This window comes from Phocoena sinus, chromosome X (genome assembly GCF_008692025.1).
Source record: "Phocoena sinus isolate mPhoSin1 chromosome X, mPhoSin1.pri, whole genome shotgun sequence".
Classification (NCBI taxonomy): domain Eukaryota; kingdom Metazoa; phylum Chordata; class Mammalia; order Artiodactyla; family Phocoenidae; genus Phocoena; species Phocoena sinus.
In genome coordinates this window covers 35,841,847-35,855,563 of record NC_045784.1, presented here as the reverse complement: position 1 = coordinate 35,855,563, position 13,717 = coordinate 35,841,847, and the positions used below count along the sequence as shown (strand labels likewise).

The following is a 13,717-nucleotide window of genomic DNA, read 5'->3' as shown; positions in this document are numbered from 1 at the left end:
GGGACTCGTGGGAGGGCAGGGGAGGAGGGAGCAGGAGTGGGCCCGCACAGGCTGCAGGCTCCACGGTGTCCCCACTCCCGGAGCCCCTTCCCAAGTGAGGACACAAGACGGGACTGCCATTCCTGAGCTTTCTGCTTCTCCTCCCTGGAATAATGCCAACTAACTGGGCCAATAGGTGTAAACTCCCTCCCCCTCCTCCACCTTAGAGCACCTCAGGAAAAATCTCACATTTTAATCCCCAGTGAGTCATGAACCCCCTCCCCCCCCACGTACATTCATGCCTCTTAGGACTGCCTTAATAAGATATTTTTTAAAGTCCCACAGAGTTGCAAAATATATCCCTCGGAGATGGAAGAGAAAGCTTTTAATCCCACCAAGGATACCACGGAGGCAAGACTCCTTAAAAAGGGTGTGTGTGTGTGTGTGTGTGTGTGTGTGTGTGTGTGTGTGTGTGCGCGCGCGCGCTGCAAATTACGTCAAAGGCGAATTTACTGGTCTGTTTGTCTCCAGCATCAAATTTCTCCCACAGTCAGCCCTCCTCTGGCCCCTTCGCATTTACGGCACCGCCCCCCTCCCCAATTCATTTTAACTTTTAAAGTTAGACAAACAGGCCCCTTTGTCAGCAGCCCCGGGAGGCCACAGGACTCGGAGAGGCAGCAGACTCCGTGTTTTAACTTGGTTCCTGGACTTTCCAAAAGTTCTGGACGGTTACACGCAACTTTCAACTCCGGGAAAAGCCTGTGCCTGGGGGGGAGAGTTGGGGAGGCATGGGAAGGGGAGAGAAGGTGGCCGGGCATGGGGCCAGGGTCTCTGCGGTGGCCTAACTGAGCCAGAAGAGCCTGGCACGGCTCCGCACTCACCCAGGCCAGCTCTCCCTCTCGGCCCACAGTGGCACAGCGGTCTCCTTGCCTGGAACCGCATTCAGAGTGTTTCCCCACAAATACTCAACTTCAGCCTTCCCGGTTACTTTAGATTTGTTTTGAATAAAAGGAGTTGCTTCAAAAAGAAATGTTGCTACAACACACGAGAGGCCTTTTCTCCAGCTGTGTCTGTAAGTTGCATGCGTTCAGTCTAATAACTTTTAATGTCTGGCCCTAAAATGTCTTTATAAAAAATAGCTTTACAGCATAATAGTCCAGGTGTCTTTCTGCTTGTTACCGGAGATTAAAAAAATGTGTGGGTTAGCCTTCAGGGACATCCACCTCCAGAGAGACCAGGAAGAAAAAGGCGTACATTCCATTATGCAGGCACGGGTCCTGGAAGCCGTGGCGGCCCAGCAGGGCTGGGAACTGCTCACAGGGGCACTTGCCCGCCTGTCTTTTGCATCAGTTGTTTTAAGCAGCTCTGGAGCATGAAGATTTAATTCTGCCCGAAGTTTCGGGTTTCAAACGGTAGAGATGTTTCACTTCTGCTTTGAAAAGGGCTGTTTTTATAACTATGTACTGAGAACTAAAACAGAATAAATAAAATCGCACCTAACACCAGTCCTGCAGTCAGTATTAAGTCTAATTTTTTAAAGGGATCTGCTAGCTAGAGCTGATTTTGGCCTTGACCTTGACTTAGTAATCAACTTGAGATGCTCTTGATTATTTTGGCATGGAGACACTCCAGGATATTTTAAAACTTTCCGTGTGGATTTACAAGCCACCTCCATTTCGGATTGATGTTCTCATCGAGCCTGCACCATCTTGTCCTTAGGCAGAAAGAGACTCCCCCACGTTCAGCATAAAAAGAGCCTATCCAGCAACGGAGTGGGGTCACCTCTTGTGGCGGTGTCCGGGCCTGGTTAGGCCGGAACACCCCTCCCCCACTCCCACCCCTTCCCGCCCGCTTCACGAACTGGGGCTTCTCGGCTCGCCCTAGAGGTTCTGCGCTCTGGGGAGGCCGGAACCTCGCCTCTCCGCTTCCCCCTCTCGCCTGCCTGCCCCTGCCCTCCCCCCGCGCCCAGCGCCGCGCCGGGTGCGCTGGAGAAGCTCAATACGTGTCAATTGAATTGAACTGCTGCGGGCGCAGGCTGTACGCCGCCGCCGAGCTCCGATCAGCACGACGTTACCGAGTGGAAATTTATGGAGCGAACGGTGTAAGCCAAAAGTTGCTCCCTGCCAAGGAAAATAAAACGCGGGAGATAATCTCCCGAGGCAGGGGTGAGGGGCCAGGACAGACCCTCTAATCATCTGAGATGCAGACTGTGAAATGCCCGAGAACGGGGAGAAATTCTGGTGGATTTCCACTCCCCTACCGCCCCCGCCCCCGCCTCCTTGTGCCCCACGGGCTGCCTCCTCCATCCCCCGCCTCTCCAAACAATTCCCACACAATCCAAACGTCCGGGGAACTCGGGCGCGGAGTTCGGGCGGAACGGCCACCGTTGCCCAAGGTGGTGTTTGCAGGTAGCTCTTGACACCGAAATGGGAAAGGGCTTCTCCGGGAGGAAGGGGGGACCCAGGGTGTGGATGGGCACCGACGCGCACTCGCCAGTCTCTGCTTGGTCTCGGAGGGGACGCACGACCGAGAGAGCGCAGCGCTGGTGGCGAGAGGAGGCAGCGGCGGCTGCCGCTGGGGTTTGACAGCTTTGGCTGAGCCGAGTGCTAGGCGCTTTATGGTAATTGCGGTCCTCCACTGGCCTTCTGGGTAGCGAGGGGAGTCTCGGCGCGCGGCTGGGAGAGCCGCCCCCGCCGCCCCCCATCCCCTCGGCTCAGGATCAGCGGGCCGCCCGCACCGCCGCCGCCGCCGCCGCCCAAGTCGGTCTCTCGCTCGCCCAGGACGCGCGCCCGGGCGGGGTGTGCGCAGCCAACTCGGTCCGAGCGGGGGAGGGGAGGACAAGGGGCGAGGGGGACGCCACCCAAGTGGTCTGGGGTTCGGACCCAGAGAGGTGAAACGCGCCAGGAATCGATGACGGTTGGGGAAACTCGGGCAAACCTTTCTTGGGGAATCACCCCTCTGAAACCCCACCGCCCAGGCGCCGCAACGGAGGGTGAGCGGAGGGTGAGCGGAGGCTGGGGGAGCTCAAACTTGCGAGAGCTGGAGGCGGCGGCGGGCGGGCGGCTGTCGCCCGAGCGCTGCGCCTGCGGGGGGAGGGGAGGCTGCTGCTGGGAGGGAGGGAGGGAGGGAGGGCGGGCGAGAGGGCGGAGGGAGGGGGAGGAGGAAGAGGAGGGAACCAGGGAGGGGGGACGCGTTGGGATCGCGGCGTGCGGCGGCAGACGGAGCCTGGGCTCCCAGCGGCGAGGTGAGGCAGAGCTACGCTCCTTGCTGAACGCGGACCGAGCTCGGCGGCAGCGGGGAAGACGCGCCGGAGCCCAGACCGCGACCGAGAGCGGGAGCGAGGCGGCAGCGGCGGCGGAGGGGGAGCCCGCGAGCTGCCGGGCGGGGAGCCCAAGCCGCGCCGTCGCCGCGCAGGGAAGACTTGGCCAACACACTCACACACACACATTCACACACAGCCCGAGCGGGCGCTCGCGGCGAACCGTCAACATGGCGCTGGGGCTCCTGCCCGAGCGCGGGCGGCAGCAGCGGCGGCGCGAGAGCTGCTGAGCCCGGCCGAGCCCGGCCCAGCCGCCGGAGCCCGGAGGATCGCGCGGGGCTGTCGCCACCTGCCCGGAGGCTTTGAGCCCGCCCCGCCCTGCCCCGCCCCCACCCGGCCCAGAGCCCACCCCTCGGCGGGGCCGACCCCGAGGGCAGCCGGCTGGCAGCAGACGGCGAGGGAGGCGAGCGATCGCGGCGCCGCGAGCGGTTTGCGGGCAGCGGGGGACGGCAAACTTTGCTGTTCGTCGCGCTTCCCCGGCCCGGCCCCTTCTCCCATCGCCAACGTCGCCACCCCACTTTCCTCCAAGCCCGCACACCTCACCCCACCTCCCGTCGCTCCTCCTCGCCGCCTCGACTCTGCTCCGGGGAAAACTTCAAAGCGCCGGATCGCAGGCTCCCTGCTTACTCCCCGGCCGGGGATTTCAGGTCAGTGCCCGGAACACCTTTCCCCGGGGAGGCCGCGCGGGCTGGCGGGCGTGCGTGCGGCGGGCTGCAGTCGGCCCCCTCCCTCGGGGCCCAGAGTAGCGGCGGGTGGCTCCTCTGACTCTCGCGTACCCCTCGAAGCTTGTGCCTCGCGCTTCACTTTGGCTGCCTTGCTCGCTTTCGTTATTTCCTAGCTGTAAGTTATTAAAAATGCAGCCAACCTAAGCGGCCCGGCGTGGGCTTCGGGGAGGGGGGGCGCGGCGGGGGGGGCCTGCCGCCCCCCTGGGGGCTGGGAGGAGAGCAGGGAGTTCGCGGAGTGGAAGTTTGCAGGCAGTGTGTGCCTGTGTGCGCGGGAGCGCGGTCGTCGCTGAGCGCCGCGAGTCGGGCGGCGGGGGGGGCGGGGGGGTGAGCTGCGCTGGAAGCTGGGAAGCTCGGCTCGGCGTTAGCTCGCTAGCAGGAAGGGGAGGGCGGCGGGTTCCCGTCTGCTTTCTTTTTCGACTCGGGAAAGAACTGTAAAAACCCCCAGCCGCTGCTGCCTCGTCTCGCCTCTCCGGGGGCAGCTCGTTCTTGCTCGTGGAACGACGGCGTGTGCGTGCGCGAGGGTGTGTGTGGCGGGCGCCCCGGGCCGAGCCGAGCTCGACCTGCCGCCGCTGCCGCGCGACTCGGGAGGGGAGTCCCGGTTTTTTGTTTTTTTTGTTTTTTTTGTTTTTTGGCTTGCTCTAAAGCGTGAATCACGTGGATTAAAAAAAAAATACTAGGAAATCGAGCAGAGCGAGGGGTTCCGACTCGGCCCGCCCGCCAGCCAGCCAGTCAGGTCAGACGCTTTGTTTTGTAAATGTTCTTTTAAAATTTTAATCTGCCACCCTGGTCTACCCCCACCCTCCCCGCGACGTCGTGGGGTAGGTTTTAAGTTGTGAGACCCCAGGAGTGGGGGTAGATCGTGCGGGGGCGGCGGCGGGCGGGGGGGCGAGACCTGGGTCCTCCTCTGGGCAGAGAGGAGTCTGGTGGAAAGCCCTGTAGGGCGTGTGCGGGTCTGCGGCCGGAGGAAGTTGGTCCCACTCGGAGGGCGTGCGGCGCAGAGGCTGAGGGCGAAGAGGAACTTGCGCACCCGGGCGCGATCCTCGGCCGAGGCGGGGAGGGCGAGGCGCCGCCGCGCCGCGGGGCCCGCGCTCGGAGCAGGCGGGCGGCTGCGCTGCAGAGCCTCCGCCAACTAGGGGGCTCGGGGCGGCGGCGACGTGCTCCTGCTGTTTACCAAGCAAGCCCCGTGGCGCCGTGTGCGGAGTAGGGCGGCTCGAGGCAAGCGTGGTCCCGGCGGGCTTTCCGCCGCCTGCACTTTCGAGTGGGCACGTCCCCGGGTCCCTGAGACGGCTGAGCCTGGCCGCGTGTAGGCCGAGGCCGGGGCGAGGCTTAATTTGCAGTTAATGAATCTTTTCCAGAAAGTCCGCGATCTCCAGCTAGAGGCTGTGAGTGCCCGCGCGCGAGGGCGCGCGTCGCCGGCGTCTAAAGGGTTGGGGGGATGGAAGAGCGAAGGAGGGGGGAGGGTTATGTGTATTTAAAAACAAACCTTAAAAAAAGAAACCAGCGCGCTTCAAATAGGTATTCGTACAGCCTCCTGTGTCTACAGTAGACAGCTCAGGGTTTTAGCTGGTTTTTTTTGTTTTTTTCTTTTTTGAGAGAAGGCCAGAGGAGGGGTAGTGGTATTTGATTCTAGGGGTAGTCTCTGGAGAAAAATCCTTAAAATGACTTGGGAATAAAAACGAGGAGGAAATGGCCCACCCCAGAAGGTGGTGGGTGGTGAACGCAGACAGACTTGGGTATTTCTAGCCATCTGACACTTCCTGTGGCACTGGAAACGGACACCGCGGGCCGAAATCAATCCTTACGAGGTGTTGGATTCGGTTTGGCCAACAGAATTGCTTGTGTGGAAGGCATTTTAATTGTCGGCCTCCGAGACTCCTGTACGTGGACACTTGGAAAATACGTTTGCTTCTCGACCCTTCCCACTCCACCCCCGACCTGTTATCTGGTCTGGGCTTTGCAGTGTTGGTTCCCGTGTTTATTTTGGGCATGATTTCACCGCGTGGAGGAAGGGGGGAGATGGCGGTGATTAATATGCCGTCCAGGTTTAATCCGAGGCTGGCCTTTAGTGTGCGGGTTTACGCCGCCACTCACCGGGATTGCCTGGGGTAGTGACGGGGGGGCGCGCGGGGTTCGGGCGCCAGGCGCTCCGCGGGCAGGTCGGGGTTGGGGCTCGGACGGCCCCAGCGCTGTCCTTTGAGGCGCTGTCACCAGTAGGTGACTGAGAGTTAATTAGGAAGTGTTCTCCGGATCAATGGGCCGCACAGCTCATTAGCGATTCTCTCCAGCCCTTTGCAGGGCCGGCCGGGCCTCTGCCTCCCACACAGGCCGGGGCCCCGCGGCCCGGGCTGCGGAGAGCGCCGCTGGGAAGTGGGGAGGGACGGGCGGCGAGGGGCGACCGGGAGGCGAGTGTAACTTCGCCGGGCGGCGCGTTGCGTGCGGCGCCTCGAGGCCCGCGCAGCCCGCTCTTTCTTCCTGCTCTCGGTCGCCTCGACTGTGTCTTTAACTAGCTCCCGCTCGCGTCGCTGCCTGGCTGCTCCTCCCCGCCTCCCTCGCCTATCTCTTGTTCTCTAAGCACGACGCCTGTGCTCCCCGCCCAGTTTGGGATTAGACAAGATAAAAATAGGACTGCCCAGCGCGCAGAGATGTGACTGTGCCCCGGCAGCCGGGCTGGCGGGAGCGCTGGGGGCCGGGGCCGGGGCGGACCCGCTGTGCGCTCGGGGCAGCCCGAGCCCGTAGGCTCCCACCCAGACCCTGCAGGCGCGGTCACGCTCCAGGGTTCTGTCCTCCGGGAACCGTGCGGGCAGGGGGACCTGGGTAGGGTCTCCGCGCTCTCGCGGGTGTTGTTGGTGTGCCTGTGATAGATCGGTCTAGACAGGCATGTAGGCTCCCTCCCGGCTGAAGGACGGGAAGGGGGGGGCGGGCCGCGGAGGCGGCGGCAGACTCCCTTGAGCGAGCGAGCCTTCGGGCCCAGCGACCAGGGTGGAGGGAAGGCTGCGAGGGTTTCTCTTAACCCTTTAAAGACGATAGGGAGAGTGGGGGTGGGGAGTGTAGTAGAAATTCCTGGAGGCAAAGTAGCCCCCTGGGGAGAGGAGGCGGGAGTCTGGGTTTAGGGTTTTCCTTTCTCTTCTCTGTATGCAATCTCACATCCTAGTACGTTGGGCTCGATTCTTCGACGAACCAAACGCAGTTGCTAGGTGATCTAATTTGACCCGATACTTCTCAATGGGGGAGGTGTGAACACACACAGTGGGCACCCTCACTGAAGGAACTGAGTTGGGGAGATGCAGAGGTTAGACCTTAATGTTCCCAGCGGCCCAGTATGTGAAGGTCTGCTCAGAGCTTTTAGTCAGTGGGGCCTCTGACCGAGAGTGCTGCCGACCAAAGAACCAAGCCTGAAATGCCTGGCCAGTGTGTACAGGTATGCATCGGAGAGAGCAAAGGGGTCCTTGAGTTGTCTATGTAAATAAAAACACTTCTAACCATGAACTTGTGGAGAGTTCAAATAAGATATGTGCAGGGAGGCAGCCTCCAAACAAGAGTTGGATAGTGATGTGTACAAGATCGATCATTTGTATACACATACACGGGGTCAGCATTGAATTGGTCTAAAAATTTAATACAACTCTGCAGGCATTGGTCTCGTTCTTTCCCTGAGGTAGAAATTGGTGGGTGGGTTACCCTATAGAGAAACGAATCATTAGTCACACTCCTCTCTCCTTCCCCCTCCTCTTCCTTTTAGGGTTTGTAGGCTTAGGGGATCCTCTACTTACATTAAACTGCAAACCCATATTGGTCTGGGAACGAGCCACATTATAGGCAAAGCAAGAATGTAAGTCGTGGGGAGGTGTACGTGTTAGACAGGAATGCACAGATTAAGATGTGCGCCTGAATGACATGTGCTGAGACAAATCAAGACACTTGGGCTCTGGTGCCCACATGGAACAAGAGATACAGAAGAGATAAAGAACTGGCCGCGAGGAATGTAAACATGGGTATGCAAATACTGAGACCTAGAGCGAGATTCTAGGAGAAAATCCCAGACTTTGTTGAGCTGGAAACTGGAGCAGAATTTCTGTAAGTTCGTTCCAGAGACAAAAGCCCATTTAAAGGTGTGAAGAGGGTCACTTGGAAACACAAAAAGCATTCACATGCATACATCCATGCTTAGATACACAGGCTGAATGACAAAAACTCCTCAATGCCTGATGAAGATTTTCCTGCCCAGTGAGACAGAGCTGGGCACGGAAGTGTGGGCCACACAACCACATTCGCACACTCATTCGCTGGGAAATAATGTGTCTTTGCCTAGAGGGAAACTGAGGGCAACGGTGCCTAGCTAAGGGTGGATGGCCCTTGGTTACTAAGATTGCTTCTGGTTATAGTTTCTTCCCATCTAGAGTGGGGAAGAGAGTATGTCTTGAGCAGGTAGGAGAGGATTTCTGAAAGATTTCTGAGTTCTTGACCCTGAGAGGATGGATGGTGGAGCAAAAAGAGGAGTAGCTTTGCATTCTGGGTCGGGAGCAAGGGATGTTGCGCTCCTCTAAGTCCTGTTTGCTAAGGTGGCGCGGGGCCTAGTGAACTGATAGAGACTGAACCGAAAGAAGTGCGAAGCTCGGCCTCTGGGCGGAATCAAGGGGAGGTATGCTTTCTTTCCCTTTTTGTTTTTTTTCCCCCTTGAGGAGACCGTGCGGGGACGGCCAGCGTAGGGAGGATTAGCAGGCGCTTCTGTGACCCCAGACGCGCGCGTAAACTCGGCTTGGGTTTGGTTTGCCCGCGGCGTCGATTTGCCGCGGTCCCTCTTTGTCTGAGCCCAGCCGGGAATTCCAGCTTTTATTGGGAAGACCGCACTCGGGTGGAGTCCGCGCTGGGTCGGGCACGACAGCCGGGCCGCGGGGCTGGGCAGGAGGCTCGCCGGCCTCCGAGCCGCCCGAACCCCAGGACGGTCCTCGGGAGTGCCCAGCGGCCCCGGCAATGCCACCTCGGTGGTTTCCTCGAGGGCGGCGGGCCCGGCAGACCCAGCCCGGCGGGGCGGGGGGCCTCATGGGTCCACTTGGGCCGCCGTACCGCTCCCCTCCCCGCTGGCCCCACCCCTCCCCCGCCAGCCCGAGGCCGAAAGGAGCTCTGAAGGCCCTTTGTTAAGCTCCAGGGTCACACCCGTGCCCCGGGGGCCGCGCAAGGGCGGGAGGACCTTCTCCTGGCTGGAGGCCTCCAGCCCTCGGCTCACATGGTTCGGGCCTGGAGGGGCCTCGCCCAGTCAGGGGAGGGGAGGCCGAAGCCGGGCTGGCCCGACCGGGCTGATTCGCCCGAGTGTACGGCCGGCAGGATTCCGTCTGTTTGCAAGGCTGGCTGCGCTGCCGGGGCCTAGATGGTGGCACTGGCTTGAGAAGCAGCCGGGGCAGGAGTGGAAGGTCTTCTCAGGCCACCCCCGTGGCAGCCGAAACGCCTGTACCCCGAGCACTTGGCCGGGGACGTCTCCCAACCTCCAGCCCGGCCCGACGGCTTTCGCTGGTTGCCCCCCATGTGTTCTTCCGGAAGGGATAGCTGACTTTCTGTTGGATGGGAATTAACCAACGAGCTTTTCCCCCCGCAACGTTTCTGTAGAAGTCCCCCTTTCCCAGCGCAGGCTCATTTCCGCCTGCCCCTAGTCGAGGGTGTTGGAAATGGCGGCGGGGGGGGGGGGGCGTCCCCGCACTTTGTTATTTCTTAGAACCATGTCTCCCCGGCCAGCCATCGCCCCTCAGCACCCATGGGCTCCGGCGCCCCGTGATTAGACTATCGGGGAAGTCCGCTAGGAGAAGATCCTGACAGCATAAAATATAATTTGATCTAAAAGACAGTTTCCAGTATAATCTCATTATGCATCACAGACTCCCGGTGTTATTTTGTGGAAGGCGGACAATGATCAATTTACATTGACCCGGGGCTGGGCGAGCTTTTAGATGGTAATTGCCATATTGATTTGCATGCAAAAAGGAGACCTGCTAAAATTAAAGACCGGAAGCTAAATTAAACTAAATTTATTGTCTAGGTGCAAACCAGAGGAACTACTGGGGGGAAGAGGGTGCGTCAGGTCAGGGTGCCGGGGCAGAGCAGGCGAGAGGCCCAAGAGCTCCGGGAGGTCACAGATTTGGGAGCGGTCTTTGCCCTGGTGATTTCAAAACGTGAGGAGGGGGCTTGTTTAGGGTATGGGGACCCAGCAGGGAAAAGTTATAAACAGGCACTATTGCATTGAGGGCGCTGGGATCTTTTAATGCTAATAGTAATTGCTAGGGGGGGAGGAGAGGTTTATAGGGTTATAGGGGTTTCCTGCACCATTTCCGGCACCCCCCATTTCTATTGTTCTACCCGAGCACTCATAACCGTGCCAAGGGCACCCAAATTCTTGCATCTGAAGAGTTAAATTTTTTTTTTTTAAGACAGGCCTTAAACTCCCCCCGGCCCCCGTCCCCCGCGTCAGGTCTTTCGGAGAAAGCAAGAGTAGGGGGCGGTTCTGCATGCCGCCGCGGGCAGGCCTGGACCTTTGGAGGCTGCGGGAGTTCCTCCCCGGACGCAGCAGCAGTCCCAGACTCGGCCGGACGCCGATCGCTTTGGGAAGCGGCTCGCTCCAGGTGGCCCAAGTGGTGGGGGCGGGGAGGGTCTGCCGGGGCCAGGGACTCACGGTGCCCGGGGGCGGGGGTCACCTCCCTGGAGGTTGGAAGGGCCTGCACGGAGGGGGTGGAAGAGGGAAGGCGGGGGCTGGAAATCCTGTCCCAATCGGCGGTGAACGCCAAGGCCGGAAAGTTTAAAAAAGAGAGAAAGCCACTGGCTGCGAGCCACTGGCCGGGGCGTGTTTGGCTGGCTAGAGGGGTGAGGACCCGGCTCCGCCATCGCCTCGGTCCCTCCCGCTGCGGAGGCCCTGGCCTGCCCCAGGCGCTCCTGGAGCCATTTCACACATCCGGAGCCTCGGCCACTGGAGGAGCCACCCTCCCGGGGCCGGGATGCCGCAGGGGCGGCCGAGTGTCCGGCGCTCCTGCCCGTTCCCCTTCCCACCGAGCTGAGCTGGAGACGGCCCTCGGTCGTGGAGCCTGTGGCGTCTGTGGCATCGGGTGTGGATAGTTCCCGAAGCTTCTGAAAGCCCGGGGCAGACCAGGAAATTGAGGATGGGGTGGGGAGGAGATGTTGAGCGCTGACCCTGCGCTGCTGGGATGAGAAGTTGGGGAGAGGAGAGATAACCCCAACCTCCGGCTTGTCTTGGAACTTGGCTTTTTGTGGGGACCCCCAGGAGTCCAGGAGGGTCTAACATCTTGCAAGCCGCTTCCCCCTCAGTTGCCTCCCCAGTCCACTTTGGTCCCTGGGTTTTTCATTAAAGTCCTAGGAAAGGTAGATGTAGGCACTCTTTCCAAAGGGCTTTTGCTCTGTCTAGATAATTTGATTTATTGCTTTATGTGGCAAAACTAGTGTGGCAAGCCTTGTTCTAGTTCCAGGTGTCAGCACTTTTTACAGAGACCTAAGAGTAGCACCCACCTCCCACTGCTTGTTCTGGGCTCCTGGAGGAGGGGAAAGTGGAGCCTTTTTGGGATCCCTGGCCTCACACCAGGGTGTTCCAGTGTAGGGAGATTGGATAGGATGTTGGCAGAAATTTCGAAAGACTTCACATGGACCAAGAGATTTCTGGGTGTAGGAGAAACTAGGGTCCAGGCTCCTTGTGGACTGAATTTCATAGGTGTTAAGTGCTATCCTTTTGCTCTGTACTGGAGTACAGGGGCTAAGGGAGCCTTCCAAACTTCTTGGGGATTCCGGATGGCACAGTTTGACCAATAATTGGCTCCTCTCCGCAACTCCAGGACTGAGTTTGACCGTGGCCCATTTTTACTAGCTGTGTGACCTTGGGGGCAGGTTATTTATGGCCTCTGAGCCTCAGTAAGTTTCTTCATTTGTAAGACTGGGAATAATTATCCACCTTTAGGATCAAAGAATACTTGGCACATAGTAGGCCCCGAGGACTAGTAATTGCTTTGAAGGACTGGTCAGATTCCTATAGGTTGCTTCTCTGTTCCCTGCTGCCCCTGAGATGCCCCCCCCCCCCCCCCCCCCCCGCAACAAGACCTGGGTAGGCCAGTGTCTGGGGACCAACCTGCAGGTTAAGCTCCTCTCCAAGGGTATTCCTGAGGCTGTTCCTCCAGGTCTGCCTCCGTGGGCTCCTCTTTCCCTTTGTTACAGTTCTTTGCATTCTGGGCTTTAAAGGATTCCATATGAAAAGGCTGGGATTTTTTTTTTTTCTCCCCCTAAGTGGGATCATTTATATGGTTAGGAATTGATTCCAGAACCGGTATCTAGGTGCTCTTTGGCAAGTCCTCCCATCATTCTTTCGGGGGGAGGGAACAGCAGCGGCTGGAGGGGGGAGACCTGGTGGGAAGAGGTGAAAGGGTCTGGCCCGCTGCAGAGGCCAGAGGTGCTGTGGTTTGTTTGATAGGGATTAAGTCCGGATGTTATGAGGTCTCAGTGTGGTTTTCAATAAAGTCTGTCAGGGATTGCTTTTTTTATATCGATATGTATTTTTAAAAATTACTAGCATGAGAAGAAAACCAGACCTGTATGGATCCAGGCCGGTAGTAAGCTACTGTGATCAGGTTTCCTACTAGACTCCCAGAGGGGAAGTCAGCGTTTGATTGAAGCTACACTTGGTTCTTGACTCTCTGGGGATGCCTGCTCTGAAACAGGAGCCCTCCCTTTCTCTCCCCCCCCACCCCCCTTTTCCCTTCTTCCCCTAAAAGCCTTTGTGCTGAAAGAGCTTCAGTAGGCATGAGTCCCTGGTACCTCTCTAAAGAATGCCTTCCAGCCTTTGCTGACATTGTTTTGTGAACAGTGGGTTTTACCAGGCCAGCAGTTTTCCCCCCATCTTAGCTCACTATTTTAGAGGTTCGAGTATGCCCAGGATGCGCCCAACTGCAGTGCTTTCCAGTGTGTGTAGCCTGGGCCTTGCCTGTAATCTGAAGACACCTTAACCTTTGCCCTAGGTGCCCCCCCCCCACCGGGGGTTGATGGTGAAGGTGGGGAGAGCAAGGACAGGGGATTGTTGTTGAGTGTGTTTGTTTTCTCCAGCCACAGAGGCAGAGGGGTGGAGTGGGGCGAGGCCGAGAGTACGTTCCAGCCTTGGGTCTGATTTAAAACTTGGTTTAATTGGAGAAACTCTTAGGCATTTAACAGTTCTGTACAAATGCAAACTTGAAATAGCTCTAGGCCTACGTCATTTAGGAAAGAATAAATGAAGTACAGAAATGTCCAAACTATGTAAATCCTAGAGTTGTCTGCCCTCCCATAAACACATGACAAGTGCCAAGGCATTTCCAGTCAAAACACCCATGGAACCAGCAGCCTCCATCCTTTGTATTTATTATTTTATTAACAGCATTTTACACAGCATTTAACAAGCACAGCCTGCCTGCTTTCCACCTCGGCTCTCAGCAGACTGAGGGGTGGAAAACAGATGGGGGTGGCGAGGAGTGGTCTCTAGAAGAGACTTCCAAGCTGGAGAAATCTCTTCAGATGGGCATGGAAAAGGAACATTTGGGGTTCCTTTCTCCTGGCCCCAAAGAGAAGACAAAAGTAATGCTTTGGAGGAAGAAATCCCCTCTCCCTTCTCCGGAGGAAAGTGGTACAGGTGTGGTCTGTCTAGTCTCCGCTTCGATTCCAGAAGGTGTGAAGCAGGGTCTCC

General features: G+C 58.3%; 1 protein-coding gene across 10 annotated transcripts in view; it reads left to right on the top strand.

Moving 5' to 3' along the window:
* Positions 1-13,717, top strand: part of BCOR (BCL6 corepressor) — a 116,578-nt gene that overhangs the window by 69,129 nt on the left and 33,732 nt on the right. For 2 of the 10 annotated variants that reach the window (XM_032619364.1, XM_032619357.1), the window contains exon 1: positions 3,196-3,945. The exons of 3 other annotated variants lie outside the window; for them this stretch is intronic. The gene's annotated coding sequence lies outside the window, so the exon portion shown is untranslated. Of the gene's footprint in view, positions 1-2,331; positions 2,388-2,951; positions 2,972-3,195; positions 3,946-4,472; positions 4,757-13,717 lie in introns of those variants that run through there. 5 more of the 10 variants (XM_032619360.1, XM_032619361.1, XM_032619363.1 and 2 more) reach the window with 5 other exon arrangements.